The 13,837-nt window shown below is 41.2% G+C and overlaps 1 protein-coding gene across 13 annotated transcripts in view; it reads left to right on the top strand.

Moving 5' to 3' along the window:
* RC3H1 (ring finger and CCCH-type domains 1) overlaps positions 1 to 13,837 on the top strand; it is a 58,692-nt gene that overhangs the window by 4,989 nt on the left and 39,866 nt on the right. The window contains exon 1 of one of the 13 annotated variants that reach the window (XM_032697188.1): positions 11,909 to 12,087. The exons of the other annotated variants lie outside the window; for them this stretch is intronic. The gene's annotated coding sequence lies outside the window, so the exon portion shown is untranslated. Of the gene's footprint in view, positions 1 to 11,908; positions 12,088 to 13,837 lie in introns of those variants that run through there. 13 annotated transcript variants of the gene reach the window in all.

Below are 13,837 nucleotides of genomic sequence, written 5' to 3'. Positions count from 1 at the left end.
TTCTGGGAAAATCTAGATCTTGCAGGTGGTTCCTGATTTCTTTCAGTTTGTTTCTTGTTTTAACAAGGAAAGTCAGGCAGGTCTCACCCCTCTACTATCCTAGTTTAATAGCTATTTTTAAAATTACCTAATTAACTGCTCTTTAAAAGCAGGCTGTTAAATTAAAATCCGGGCATTCCAGACGTCATTATTTTTTAGGATGCTCCTGTGTTGATCAGACCCTGTGAGTATAAACTTTGAAGGTTGAGGTATGGTTGGTTTTAAACCTGTTCTTGATAATAAAATGCTGGTTGATCAGCGATGGAGCAGGAGTGCTTGTGACCTGATTCTAAATGTCTTCTCAGCACTTCCTCCTGAACTCCTTTTGAGCAATCACTTCAGTTCAAACAGGGAGGAAAATGAAGGGTGTTCAATTACAACTTTTAACTTCCCTACTGTTTTCAAAGGAGAATCTAGTCTCTTTGTTGTGCATTGGAGGTCTTCAGGGACCTGCAGCTAATTATTTTTGATAAATTATGGCAGGCAATATTGGACCCCAACTCAACTATCTCTTGGCAAAAGGAGTGAGGTTCAGGGAAGGTATTGCAAAATGAATCAATTGAAATTCATGCCAAGGGGAACGGTTTTAATTACCTACTTATTAATAAACCACCTTCTGTGGAACACTCCCAGTGTTCAGTAGCATTTAACTTTCTCTATGCTTTGTTTTTAGAGTAAACATTATTCATACTGACTTAGCACTCTTCACTTCTTGTAGCAATTGTGCTTGAATCGGTAACTCCTCCATGTCTTACTACAGTGACTGTAATGTAAATGCCCTTCAAAAGTGAATGAAATAAAACTCTTATTGTTGACTTACTTTTCCTGTAAGTCACATTCTTTCAGCTTGTTCTATCCCCACCTCCATTCCTTTTGTTACAACTTTAGAATGGAAGTCCTTCAGGTACTATTTGATGTTAGAACTCTACAAACAATGAAAGTGGTAGGACTTCCCTATCCCGTGTTTGTATCTGATGAATCTGGTACTCACAGTACGGCAAGACTAAAGTCTTTTGTCCTTTGGGGTTTAGGGCAGTTATGCAGGACTAATGATAATAAAATCTCGCCTTTCTTTCTCTGGGAGGCTCAGCAGAAAATATTCTTCTGTCTTTACAAGGGAACATTGTTAATGAAATCTTGAAAAATCTACTCATACTTGTGAGTCCAGTGAAGTAGTCACTCACCTCTGTTGGTGATGTTTCACAATTTAAAATTCCTGTTTCACTTTACAAAAAACAGGCCTGCATTTTGTGCCACAGTGAAGTGTTTGGAGTGGTTTGAGGAGATAGGAAACAGCAAGGTGTTGTCCTGCTTCACATAGGAGGTATGGAAAAAAGAGTAGGATTTGTGGAGCAAGTCTCAGCCTCCACCTCTGTAAATGAAACATCTTCAGTTATATATGGTGTGAAGTATTTCTTCAGCTCTTCTAGAGCAATGAAGTCTGTTTTACAAGGCATTTGGGCAGTGGGTTTTAGACATGTCAGAGGGGCTTCCTACCAAATGACGAAGTACCCTAATGTAAACAACAGAACTAATTAACCAAATTTGAAAGATCTTGATGAATAGTTGTTTACTATCATACTGGAATTGTCATTGGTCACCTGCATTGTTATTATTATTGTGTGGGTAGCCATTAATATCCAGCAATTTTTGGAAGCTGGAAAATGAGCAGCTCTTATTTAGCAGCTCCAAAGGACAGTAATTCTTGACCTTACTTGCTTTGTAAAGGGAACGTGGATTTTAGTTCAAAAATAGATCAGAACAGGGCCAAGTGTCTCACAAATTACTAAAGCAAACACCACTCTGCCATGAGTCTTTCCAGACTTGAAGTTATTTTTCTGTAAGGAATCTTTATATCTTTGCTTGCTAAAATGCATCCTTGTAGGATGTTTTTTCCTGGATACGCGGGTGTCTTTACCTCTCCTGTTCTCTTTAAGGATCTTTCATTCTCTGGTATTCCCTATTTTTCTTTTAATTGTTTTTTAATTTACCTTTGTTCTGATATGAGCTGCTATTCAATCCAGCCAGCTAATGCAGGTAACAGAGATGGCTTATTGCCCCTTAACTTCATTGCTTTTTTAATTCAGACTTGCAGGATGGATTGTTTGGATTGTGGAGCAATCGTGGGACTCTTTGTTCTTGGACTTTGCTGGGGACTACTGAAATGTCACTGCTTCCTCTGGGAAGAGTGGTGAGAGGTTAGGGAGCATTGTTCGTGGCACCCTCCCTTGTGGCCACTTTGACTGGTGCTGTAAATTTGACAGAAGAAAGATAAAAATAAGCTAAACTGGCCTCCTGAAACAGACTGGGTTAGTTAAACCAGAGGCTGCGACTCTGGCTGTCCTTCCTGTTTATGAGTCATTCTCCCATTTAATTGCGTGAAAAGGCCTCCTGTGGAATTAATTAGAAGAGACATCTGAGTGCTGCAAAAAACTTTAGTTAAAATGGTGAGTTTTAATTTTAGCCTTTTTTTTAACCAGACCCTAAGGACAGAAGCCTGGACACTGTAACTTCTTTGTGATTCTTACAGGTGGGGAAAAAACCCAGTTATTCAGGAAAGTGAGAATTAGTTAAACTTTGGTGGTTTGGGGTAGACCAGACTATTTAAAAGAGTAAGTGTTTTGTTACCTTTTCCTGAATCGAAGATGTCTTTACTTCATGATTTCCTCTGGTTTTCTCTTCTGAACCATTTTAGGATGTATTTGTATTAAGAAGCTTCAGGGAGACAAATAACTTGTTTTACATGGATAATTGTGATTTAGTGCACAGAAAAGGTGCTCAAAGTAAGGGTTGACTGTGTTTGGAAACCCTTTGAAACATCCCATGTCTGCTTTTTTGGTAAGAGGCTGCCTATTGATAACAGGATGTGACTGGAGGTATCTGGAATAACCTAGTTCTGACTGGTGCCAGAATGCATTGGGAAACTGAGCTTTCCAGTTTTCCCTGCAGTGATGCTGCCTGGCATCACTGGCGACTCTGTCCTTAGGCACAAAGGTTCTGTTGGAGTGCAACATACTTCTTGTTTTTATTCTTAGAATAATGAGGTGCAAGGCTGTGGACAAAGCTCTCCTAAACAACCAGAAAGCAAAAAGGCACAGCCCAGTTGGTTGCAAATCAAAATAAATTACACTTGTACTAAATTTATCCATTTTCAGTAATTATTACCAGAGTTAAGACTTACCTTCTGTTACTGGTAGGGAGAAACGTGGCAAAATTTTCATCTTTCCTTAATGTGTGGTGTTCTGTCCTATTTCTGTAGGAAAGAATAAAAATAAGACTAATAAGTTGTTATCAACACTAGCACGTTGCTTTCAGGCGCCTTTTTTTTTTTTTTTAGCATATATTCCTGTACTAGGTGTAGAAGTGAAGCAGCTGAGGTATTCTGCCTTCAGTGTCAAGGTCTCTGCACTGTAGTTCGTAGGAATGAAATAGTTCCCTCTCTAGTTTTCCGTGATTTACGTGGTTTCAGCAAGCAGTGAGATCTGTAATCAGCTTTTCTGGTCACTCCTTTCTCAGTGGAACTTCTCAGTCAAATGTTTCTAACAAAGCAGCACCCAAGGATGGGTGGGGATGTCTCTGGGTGTGTTTCTGAGGAGGAACTATGTGCTCACAGCCATTTTTATGTGAGTTTTCAGCTTCACTAAACCAGTTTAGAATGGAACAACTTGTGTTCTGTCAAGCTGCATCTTGGGCACGATGTGGGTGATTTCAGGATGTAGCAGGAAGAAAGGCTTCCCCGGAACTCCTTGGAGTCAGGATTTGAGGATGTGATGGTGTGGTGATCGCATTAGGCTGCGGGACGAGGACGGGGTGTGGAGTCAGGAATTACGAGGTATTCAAACAGTCACGGGCATATTTTAGGTAAAATCTAAAGGGAAAAAAACCCAACTAACATTCCACTGTATCTTCCTGTGAATAATACATGTATTCACCTGATAAATAAAAATGTTACTTGTTCTCCCCCCTGCCCCAGGAGAGGGGGGAAAAGAAAGCCCTTAGTTCATTTGCCAGCTCACATGACAGTACTTGGGAGCCTTCAGGAAGGGGAAGTGAGTGACAGCAATCCTTTCCTTCAAGTGCATCCGATAATTCATTAGTGTAATTTCAGCACTTGGTGTAGCTTTTGAGAAGTGGGAATAGTCAGTCACGTTAATGTGACAAGCTGCTATGTGAGTTGTCATTACAGAATGAAAATTGACAGTGAGCCCATGGAAATCCAGTGACTACAATATGCTAATAAATACATTTAAATACTTTGTTCTTGTTAGGTTTTGTACGTTAAAGAAAATAATTTCCTGTGTCATTTTGAGGGCTTCAGTAGTGCTATTACAGCTGCCTTTGGCTTACAGATTTCGAGAATTTTCTTTTTTTGAATTGTTTGTCATTCAGTTTTAGCTTACTGTCATTGCTTTTATTCAAAAAACTGAGTGGCTAAATACAGGAATGTGTAAAGGGATATTGACTGCATGGGTGGTAATGGTTTACATGCCTAGTTTTCCCTTCCTATACCTTATCGTATTTTTGGATAACTGCTATTTAACCAGGGGCTTATACAACACAAGTCAGAAGGAATTTAAATTATCAAGTTGTGCAAATATTGGCTGTACAAGACTGGCTTGTCATTTATCCTGGCTCGGTCTACAGCAGTAATGGTGTGATTAGAACAGCTAAGTTCTAAGACTGTAAAAGAAGGAAATTTGAAAAATGGAATTATTTTTCTGTGTAGTCCCTGTGTGCAGTAACTGTAAAACGTGGATTAGATGTACCCTCAAGGAACTGGAATGGGGAATATTGCAGTCAGGGGTGTCAAGGCTCAGACACTTGTGGTCTCAGTGCAGTGGTGGGCTGCTCCTGGTGGGCTGTGGCCACTTCAAGAAGGAGATTGTTAATGGAAATTAATTCAAATGAAGTACAGAGTTGTTGACTTTGCACCTGCTGTTACTTTCTGAGCATATTCCAGTCTTATGATACTGGGCTTATCCAAGTATCATAAGATAAGACGTATCCAGTCCAGTATCTATGACTGAAGTCTAATCTCCTGTGGATAAGGTTCATTAGCAGAAGTGTACCCTCTGCTTTTAGAAAGGCAGGCTGGTTCAGCTTGCTGTGGAGAGCTGTGCACTTCATGTTTATAGAGCTCTGGCAATAGTCTGTGAGATTGTGTGCTGTGTGTATTTTTTATTTTCCATCTTTCCGGGTGCTAATACTGCTGTAATACAGTTGTAATATCTTTTAGAGATGAATATGTCTTTGAGGACTGGGAATGAGAAAATTGTTCTTCATGGACTGCTCCATTTAAGACAAGTTTCATGCAAAGTAAGCAGTAAATAAGAGAACTTTTGTTTTAAAAGACAGAATTACCTGTCTGAAGTAGAACTGTTTTTACAAGTCCTGAGCAGCAGAATTCATTAAGTTGGCACTGGATTTTAATAGGTAACTCCCAGGATTATTGTATTTTGCCCTCTTACTTGGATGATTTTCAAGTTATGTAACTTTAAACTTTTATAACCAGGGTTCTAATTCAAAACCTCTTTTCAAGAGGATGTAGGATATTCTTTTTCCCAGTTGAATTCAGGTTCCTACCAAAAGTAAATATACCTCTCATCCATTACTGATAGGAGGGTCAGTGGGATATTGGAGGCTTGGATTTTTTCTCTAATAAATGAGTATCTTGCATTTTTTTGCTGTACTAAAAAAAAAGAAAAGGCATTTCATTTATGTGGTTCAGCTGGAGATGTTTGTTATTGGTTAAGAGTAGGTGTTTAATGGAAACCTTGAGACTGGAGCCTTTTGTTTCCACTCACTAAAACCACGAGTACTGTTTTTAATGATCTTGTAATGCTGTAAAGAAAAGATGCTATTTTTATAAATCTGGAAGGTGAGACTTAACACCAAAGCTGCAAAATATTTAAGGGTGGGATTTTTTTCTTATGATTGAAGGTTACATGAAAAGTCTCATTCAAAAGGAGTACCTTGCCCTGGGCTATTTCTGGCCGCTGGAACTGCTCTTTTTAGCAATGCTACAAATTGAATCACCGGCTGCCAGTAACATTTAAAGCAAATGAGGCTCAATTACATTCTGAGTCAGAAGTACCTGCATTAACCTGCTTTTCAGCAATAGTTGTGTGACCTCTCCTGCTGATACTTAAAAGACTAAGCCCTGTGTGAATGGCAATTTAACACCGCTTAAAAGTGATGAGCAGGTTTTTCAGTGCTGAATAGTGTTTGGATTTTTACAACAAAACTATTAGAGGCGTGGAGAAAATCTTGAATAGTACGTTGAGTAGCTAATTTTTTATTTATGCAACTGTTAACAAGGGAGCTGAAACTCTCCGGGCTCGGTGCCATTTCCGCAACAAGCTGCCTCTTGACCTTGGATGACTCCAGAGCTCTAGTGTAGGCTAAGTTGTGTTATTAAAACACAATTGTGTCATGGAAACAAGCAGAATAGTAATCTGTGAAATTTATGTTCTTTATCTTAATATTCCTGCTATTATTGCCAGCGAAGCTACTACAGGACTCAACAAAGGAGGATATCTGGCTTTGTTGAGTCCTGTAAGCTGTTTTTGTATCGACTGTTGTAGCATTTACATGATGGCTTCCTTATTTGCAGCTCGGCTCTAGGAGCTGTAAGGAAACATGAGAGTTATGGGCTGCTACAGCATTCTTTCATCTTCTCCAGTCAGCACTTTGTTCAGTGCTTTAACCACGAGCGAAAGGATGGGTTTGACTGTATTTGCATGACTTACACCATTGAATGTTGGTTAAACCTAGCTGTGAAGCATTGTTTTTTGAAACATGCATAATTTCGGGGTGGATTTAGTATAAAGGAACAATTCCACAGATTGTTATTGCTCATGTTCCTTATTCCATTTCACTTACTCTCATAATTCCAAACTGTTAGTCTAGTCGTCCTTATGTTAAGATTGCTTAATAGCATTTAAATGTCTGATTAAAATTCGGCCAGTACTTTAGTAAATAAAGAAATACTTAAAAATCTGTGTTGCCCTGGTTGTGCCCAAATAATCTGTTTATGAAACTACACCTAAAAACTTGACAGATCTGTCTTGGTGCTAAAAAAGGCTGTTTTGAAGTTTCTTTCGTCTCTGCTTCCCTCACTCTTTCCCTTGTGTTTCCAGGACTGCTTGACCATTTAGCAGATCTGAAACATCTTTTGGAGGCTGTTAGAGGCTAATGTGGGAAGGAAAGGAATTTGGTTTTGACAGGCTTAGGTCCTTGGCATGGATAATGCAGGTCAGATCTCTCTAGATCATGGGAGTACTTTCTGAGAAGCAGTTCTGACTTGCCCCACTGTAAGCCAGGCTTGAAACTGCACTGAAAATGCCACATGGGTAAAGTTTCAGTATCTCTTCACTGATGGTAGAGTGCAAATGTGAGTCCGGATGCTTGGGGTCCTCCCAGGGCTAAAATGGCTCACTGATGTTACTAGGTTGTGCTAGGCAGTGTTGTCTGCTGTGTTAATAGAGATCATTTGCTCTTACTGCAGTGCTGCGTCTCCTCTGGATTGTCACACTTGGAGGTAGTGTCTGTGATTTGCTTTGTTTACAGTTTGGGTGTTTTCACCGAACCCCAGAATGGGTCAGATTGGAAGGGACCGCAGAGGCTCATCTGTTCTCACCTCCCTGCTCCAGCAGGGTCATCCTAGAGCACACGGCACGGGCCTGTGTTCAGACAGCTATGGAATCTCTCTGTTGAGGGAGACTCCACACCCTCTCTGGTCTCAGCACTGCACAGCAAAGAACTTCTTCCTCATGTCCAGGTGGAACTTCCTGGGCATCAGTTCCTGCCCATTGCTTCTTGTCCCATTGCTTGGCACACTGAGCAGGGCCTGGGCCATCCTCTGCCCCTCTCTGCAGACCCCGACAGACGTGGATGAGGTCCCCTCTCAGTGTTTCTTCTCGAGGCTGAGCAGCCCCAGCTCCCTCAGCCTTTCCTGCACCCAGAGATGCTCCATCCCTTCAGCATCCTCACAGCCTCTGCTGGACCCGCTCCAGGAGCTCTTGTCCCTCCTGTCCTGAGGAGCCCAGAGCTGGCCCCAGCACTGCAGATCTGCCTCACAGGGCTGGACAGAGGGGCAGGATCCCCTCCCTGACCTGCTGCCAGTGCTCTTCCCGATGCACCCCAGGATCCCATTGGCCTCCTTGGCCATAAGGGCACTTGTTTCGTTAATCTTTTAACGATTTGCTTAGTTCTAGATAGGATGAGAGCAGCTGGACTTCAGCTGTGATCTGGGAGAGAAAAGAGGAAAACCTACATTATCTTCTATTACAACTCCTCAGGCTGCCTACCTCCACTTCTTGGAAGTGATTGGTACGACTGCAGTGCTGAGCACAGCAGCATTGTCTTGTTCACACTGTTTGCAAACGGACATCTTTTCTCCAAACCTGATGGGGCCATACAGCTTCTTCATAGTGCAGAAATGATATCACATGGGTGACTGAACAGGGGCCTGAAGTAGAGGAGCTGAATTCTTGAAGCTGATATAGTTTAATAATTCTGTCTCAAAATCTTTGAGAATGGTGAAACAGAATTATAACAGAATAATTATAATAGAATCCCAATAAGGCTCAGGGATGAAAAACTTTCTTTGTCATTGTGGACTCCTGGTATGATAAAATGTATATGCCACCAAACTAGGTGCTCCATTGCCTGTTGCAAAAACATTGCAGTAGTCTAGAGATTGTTTTGTACATGACACAGAACAAGATGACCTTCCTTGAGATTGTAATATGTTTTAATTGAACTCATGAATTAAACAGGCAGACAAGCAACTACATCAGTAGTTTTGTTTAAAGTTCATTAGTTTTCGCTGGTCTTGGATGATTTTCTGTTTTTATTAAAAGATCTATTGATGTTTAAGTACAGTCTTCCAAAATAAATTGCTTTGAAGGTAAATAGAATAACTGAAGCTTTATTAGAGACTGTTTATGTAAACATTATGAACATGAAGCTCTGACATCTGTTTTTAAAGTGGGGGCAGTGTCTGAGTGACAAGAAAACCACCTCCAAATCAGAGAAATGAAAAGGGAGGGGGAAAAAAAAAATCCCACTGTAAAGAAGTTCTGAGACAGAGTTTTCAAATGGGCACTAAAAATCCTCTTTTATGAGCACTTGTGGAGTTCTCTGTAAAATTGGCTTTTACATTTACCTTTTATGCTTTCGATAACTCTTTGAAATAGAAACTTCTTCTTGCCTATGCTGGGCAGTAGCATTTATATTCACTTAACACTGCTCTTACAGTGTATTCCAGCATTTCTTACTATTGCACTGGAATTTTTGACATAGGAAGTTTGGGATTTTGAAATCTGCCAGATAGTTTGAAACAAATAAAACGTGTTTAGGAGAATGCCAAGTGTAATGCAAACTCTGAACATAAAGGGAAGGAGGAGGGAGGAAATTCAGACTCTTACTGGATTCTTGCCTTGTAAATTTATCCAATAAATATTTTCAGTAATATTTTGCAATACCACTACAACCCCCCCGAGGTTTGGATTATATTTTCTTTTCAGAGAGAGTATTTCTTTACAAAAGTTTGCTGGGAAGAGGTGTGTGGGATAAGTATAAAGGTTGTATTGTAGGTGGAGAGCATTCCCAGACGTTTTCTGACCGATGGGTCCAGCCAGAATGTGATCTGCCCTCCTCCGTCCCATTGTTTCACGCTGCAGTGCTCGTGTTATTGTAGCCGAGTGTCACCAACACCAAGGCAGAATTAAAGCTGCTGAGTCAGGCGGGGAGAGAAGCTGCTACTGGAGAGTGGGTGGCAAGCAGCACTTTGTACTTCTTTGTTAGGTTGTTTCTTTAATGCTTTCTCTTTCATTGAATTGTGCTGGGTCTTAAATGATTCGTGTCTACAAAACTATAAAGGCATTGCAGTGGCTACAAGTTCTTCCCCCCTCCATTTCCTTAGTTCACTGTTCATCTACGAGATGTAACTGTAACTGTGCCTGTAGTAGGCACAGGTAACTGTTGTTTATCTCTGCTTGAAAAAGAATGATGCTGGCCTTGGTGATTTTCATCTTTCATATGGTTTCTCTCTAGCAGATGCCAATCTTACTATGGCTGTGATGCATCAGATCACTAAAGGGCATACGGAAAATAAGTTTTGCTTCAGCAGATGAGGACTCAGGTGCCTGCTCTGTCCCCTGTGCCTCTGCAGCTGGAGTGTTTGCAGTCCCCAGAACTCTACCCACTTCCCAGTGCTTTCTCTTCCTGAAGTCTACTACTTGGAGTTTTATTTTAGATGAGCTGTTTGTGTGGCTGATTGCTTACCTTTTTTCAGTTAAAACAAGGTATTGGTTGCGTAATTGCTGTCCACCCACATTTCGGCCTACCTGTGTTTATTAATAACAGATTCTATGTTAGGCTTCAACCGGGGGCAACTGCAACCAGTTCAGCTGAATATCTTAGAAAGGAATGAGTAAGGAAGAGTAGTGACTCCTCTAGCTGGCAGCAGTAGGTAATGTGTGTCTGTACCCTTGAGCCTGATGACTTTTACAAGTTTGTCCTCTTTATCTTTGCCATGGCATCTTTCAAACGTGTATCTACTCTGGGAAAAGCAAATTATTTGGTTGCCTCCTTGACAGCAGAATTGAGAGCTCTTGAGGATCTGACCAGTTGAACCAAAGTCTATGTCTGAAACTGTGTGGATATTTGAAGTGCCTTCTGCCTTTCTTCTGTTAATCTGTTTGGTTCTTCCTCATTTTTTTTAATCCTGATTTAATCAATGTGTTAATGTCATAGTCATTTGCATTGACAAATGCAAGAACTCTTAACTTGAAATGAAAGGAACGTGTTGTAGAGATGCTTGTCTGCTGTTAACTCCCTGGATTTAATCATCTGTGGGCTTGGCAGTCATTACTGGTAGGAAAAATGTTCTCGGTGATAGATCATGAAACCGTTCACTAGTAAGTGTTGGTTGTTCCCCTTTCTTTTAAATAAACTGTAAGGGGTGTATAATATCAACCAGAAATTATGAAGTAAGTCCTGCATCTTCCCTGAAAATTTACTATTTGATCCACATGCAGGTTTTATATTCTGGAGGGTATGAGCAGGAAGTTTAACCTTCCTCTACACATGCATGTGTAGAGGAATGTATGTGTGTATTTTAGTTGATGTATATGTTTTAATGTTCATGACCCTAGGGGTGCAAGACTAGTGACTGAATGATAGGTGAGAATAAGAGATCAAGAAAATTATATATTTGGGTTCAAAAATTTTATATGAGGTTTCATTCCATGTTTTTCCTGTGAAACACTGGATAAATAACTATTCAACAGTTTTCTGTTCTGCAGTAAGACATGAGCTCTTACCTCATGGGGTGTTGTGGAGCTTAAACAATTGTAAATTGCTTTTAGAGCCTCTGTTGGGGAAGTACTGTGGTACAGTTGTGATGATGTTAGTTGGTTTTTGTTTGTTTTTCCTCGTGTTGTTACAAGGCAGGAATTTTCAAATAAGGAATAACATCTTGTCCTTAACTGGCCCCATTTTCATAACATACTTCACAGACTACCAAGTAAGACTTTTGCATGAAATTACATAAACTTCCTTTGTTTTTTTGCAGTCAAAATAAAAATTACTGAGAAGAAAAGCAAGTAGATCTTGAATTTGATTTAACTGCGCTTCAGTGAGTTTGGGACAGAATTTTGATGGTGTTCACGATTTTAGCTTTGCTTTTCTGTCTCTTTAAAAAAAGAGGGGAAAAAGAGAGATTTATTGTACAGCCACTGCAGCCCACTGGTGTTTCTGTAGCTTTGAGAGAAGGGTGGGAACATGTGTTACACGCAGACTTGCAGGTTTTGGTGCTGGGTGGGAATGTGTTTTGTTGGAGCTCTGCTCTGGGAGGTGTTGGGTGTGCTGGGAGCAGGGCAGGCATGCGCCGAGCGGGAATGAGGAAGTGAAGCACTTGCTGCCACTGGAGGGTGTGCACAGAAGTTTGAGAGCAAACAGGAGGGGGAAAAACCCTCAATCTGTCGGAACTACTCTTCTGGGCTTATCGTATGTGTTGTTCATGGAGCTTCCCAGGCAGAGGTAAGAAGCTTTTTTTCTTCTACCTACTCTTCTCTGATCAGGCCTGGACTTCCCCTCTCTCTTTAGTTTTATTTCAGAGGTTTTTTCTGTGGAACTAGATATGGAAAACATAGCTAATGCGATTTATTCTTTTCTGTGAACTGTGAAGTTGGCAGTACAAGGTGTTTGTATAACAACCCATTACTTTTGGCTGGTCAGGGTTTCCCATGGGTTGTCAGGTCAGTTTTTCCCTAAAATTAAAATCAGGACTTTTTAAAGTCAGGGGAAAGAAGAAAGATACTTTAGTGTCCTCAGTAATGCGGTTGATTACAACGAGCACATTGGAGTAGAACATAAAAAGGTTCTTTAAAACTGGTAAAAATCTGTCTGTTTGGCACTAGGCAAGTATGGAGGGGTTCAGCTGGTGGCTAGAACTAGTGGGGGTCTCTGGTGATCCTTATGAGTTAGGAATTGTTTTACTGTTGTCTGTTAATTTAATTTAGGCTGTTGATTTCTTTTTAATCTCAAAGTGTCAGAGGGGTTTTGAAATAGTTAATGTGTCACAGAACCAGTCTCACAGGAGAGAGAACTGCATGTGGTTACTTCTCAGAAATGTGCAAGTTCTTACTAAGGAGTAAGAGTCTTCAAAAGAATTAATGAAACGATGTTTTCTTTATTAGATTAAATAATAGATTAGCCAAGAGCTGTATTTGCGTGAGCAGATCGGTTGGCAAGCCTGAGTTTTTTTTGGCAGTGAGGAGCTGCTGTAGTGTTAAGCTTAGCACTAAATAGGCTTTACTTGTGTTCACTGGTAACTGCAACAGGAAGTTCTGCTCGGTTTAGTTCTGAGTAAGACTCAACAAAAATGAAACGGCTTCAGGACTAAAAGAACAGCAGACAGTTAAAAAGATTATTCAGACTTTTGGTCAAGAAGGCGATGACACTGCTTGGGGAAGAAAAGCTGAACGAAATGGTGTGGGGAATAAGTAAAAGCCAGGAGCAGGTAATGCTCGTTTCCTCTGAAGGGGCACAAACTGAGCCGAAGGTGCCCCTGAGGTGCTGAGTCATCTGCTTCAACTGTGCCATGACTTGCTGGGGAGAGCAGGGAGGACTCAGCGGGCGGCACAGGCTGGGGCTGTGCCAGTGCACGCTGCGCCCCAGTCCTGTGTTTGGGAGGGAACCCGAACCCGGGCAATGCTGGGACCTGCCCCGAGGGACTCCCTCGGACAGGGGAACTTCAAGGGACAGCGGAACTTCAAGGGACGGGGATTTTAACTGGGAGCGCAGGAGTTTTCCTGTGTGTCATCCTGTGCGAAACTTGATGACAGTGGATGTTGGTACAAAGTGTTCTGCGTTTTGCAAACAACTTTTTGTCGAGAGTTGAATCTGCAAAGCTCCCTGGCGACATGTGGAAGCCTCTGGTGGCCACAGACATAACACAGAGTGGACAGGAAGCTGCATTCCCCCTCTGCATTGTAGAGTAAGGAGCGTGATGAAGTGTTGGGAAGTTGTCCTGGTGGTTTATGGAATGATCCTGCCTTTCTCTGAAGCGCTGGCAGAGTCCCAGAGGAGACGGGTCACTGATCTGATTACAGCGTGACATTTCCATCCTTGGTTGAAGGATGGAATTTCAAGGATTTTTGGGGGTCTGGGAGACCCAGAAAAGAGCAGGAATTTTTCCAGGTGATTCTGGCTGTGGATAAAACAGTTTATGCAGGGCTAAGCTGGAGGACAAGGCTTGCATACTGGTATTTTATATTTTCATGCTCGG

Source organism: Chiroxiphia lanceolata, chromosome 9, assembly GCF_009829145.1.
Source record: "Chiroxiphia lanceolata isolate bChiLan1 chromosome 9, bChiLan1.pri, whole genome shotgun sequence".
Lineage (NCBI taxonomy): Eukaryota > Metazoa > Chordata > Aves > Passeriformes > Pipridae > Chiroxiphia > Chiroxiphia lanceolata.
The sequence above is the reverse complement of the archived record's forward strand: the minus strand, read 5'-3'. Positions and strand labels throughout refer to the sequence as shown.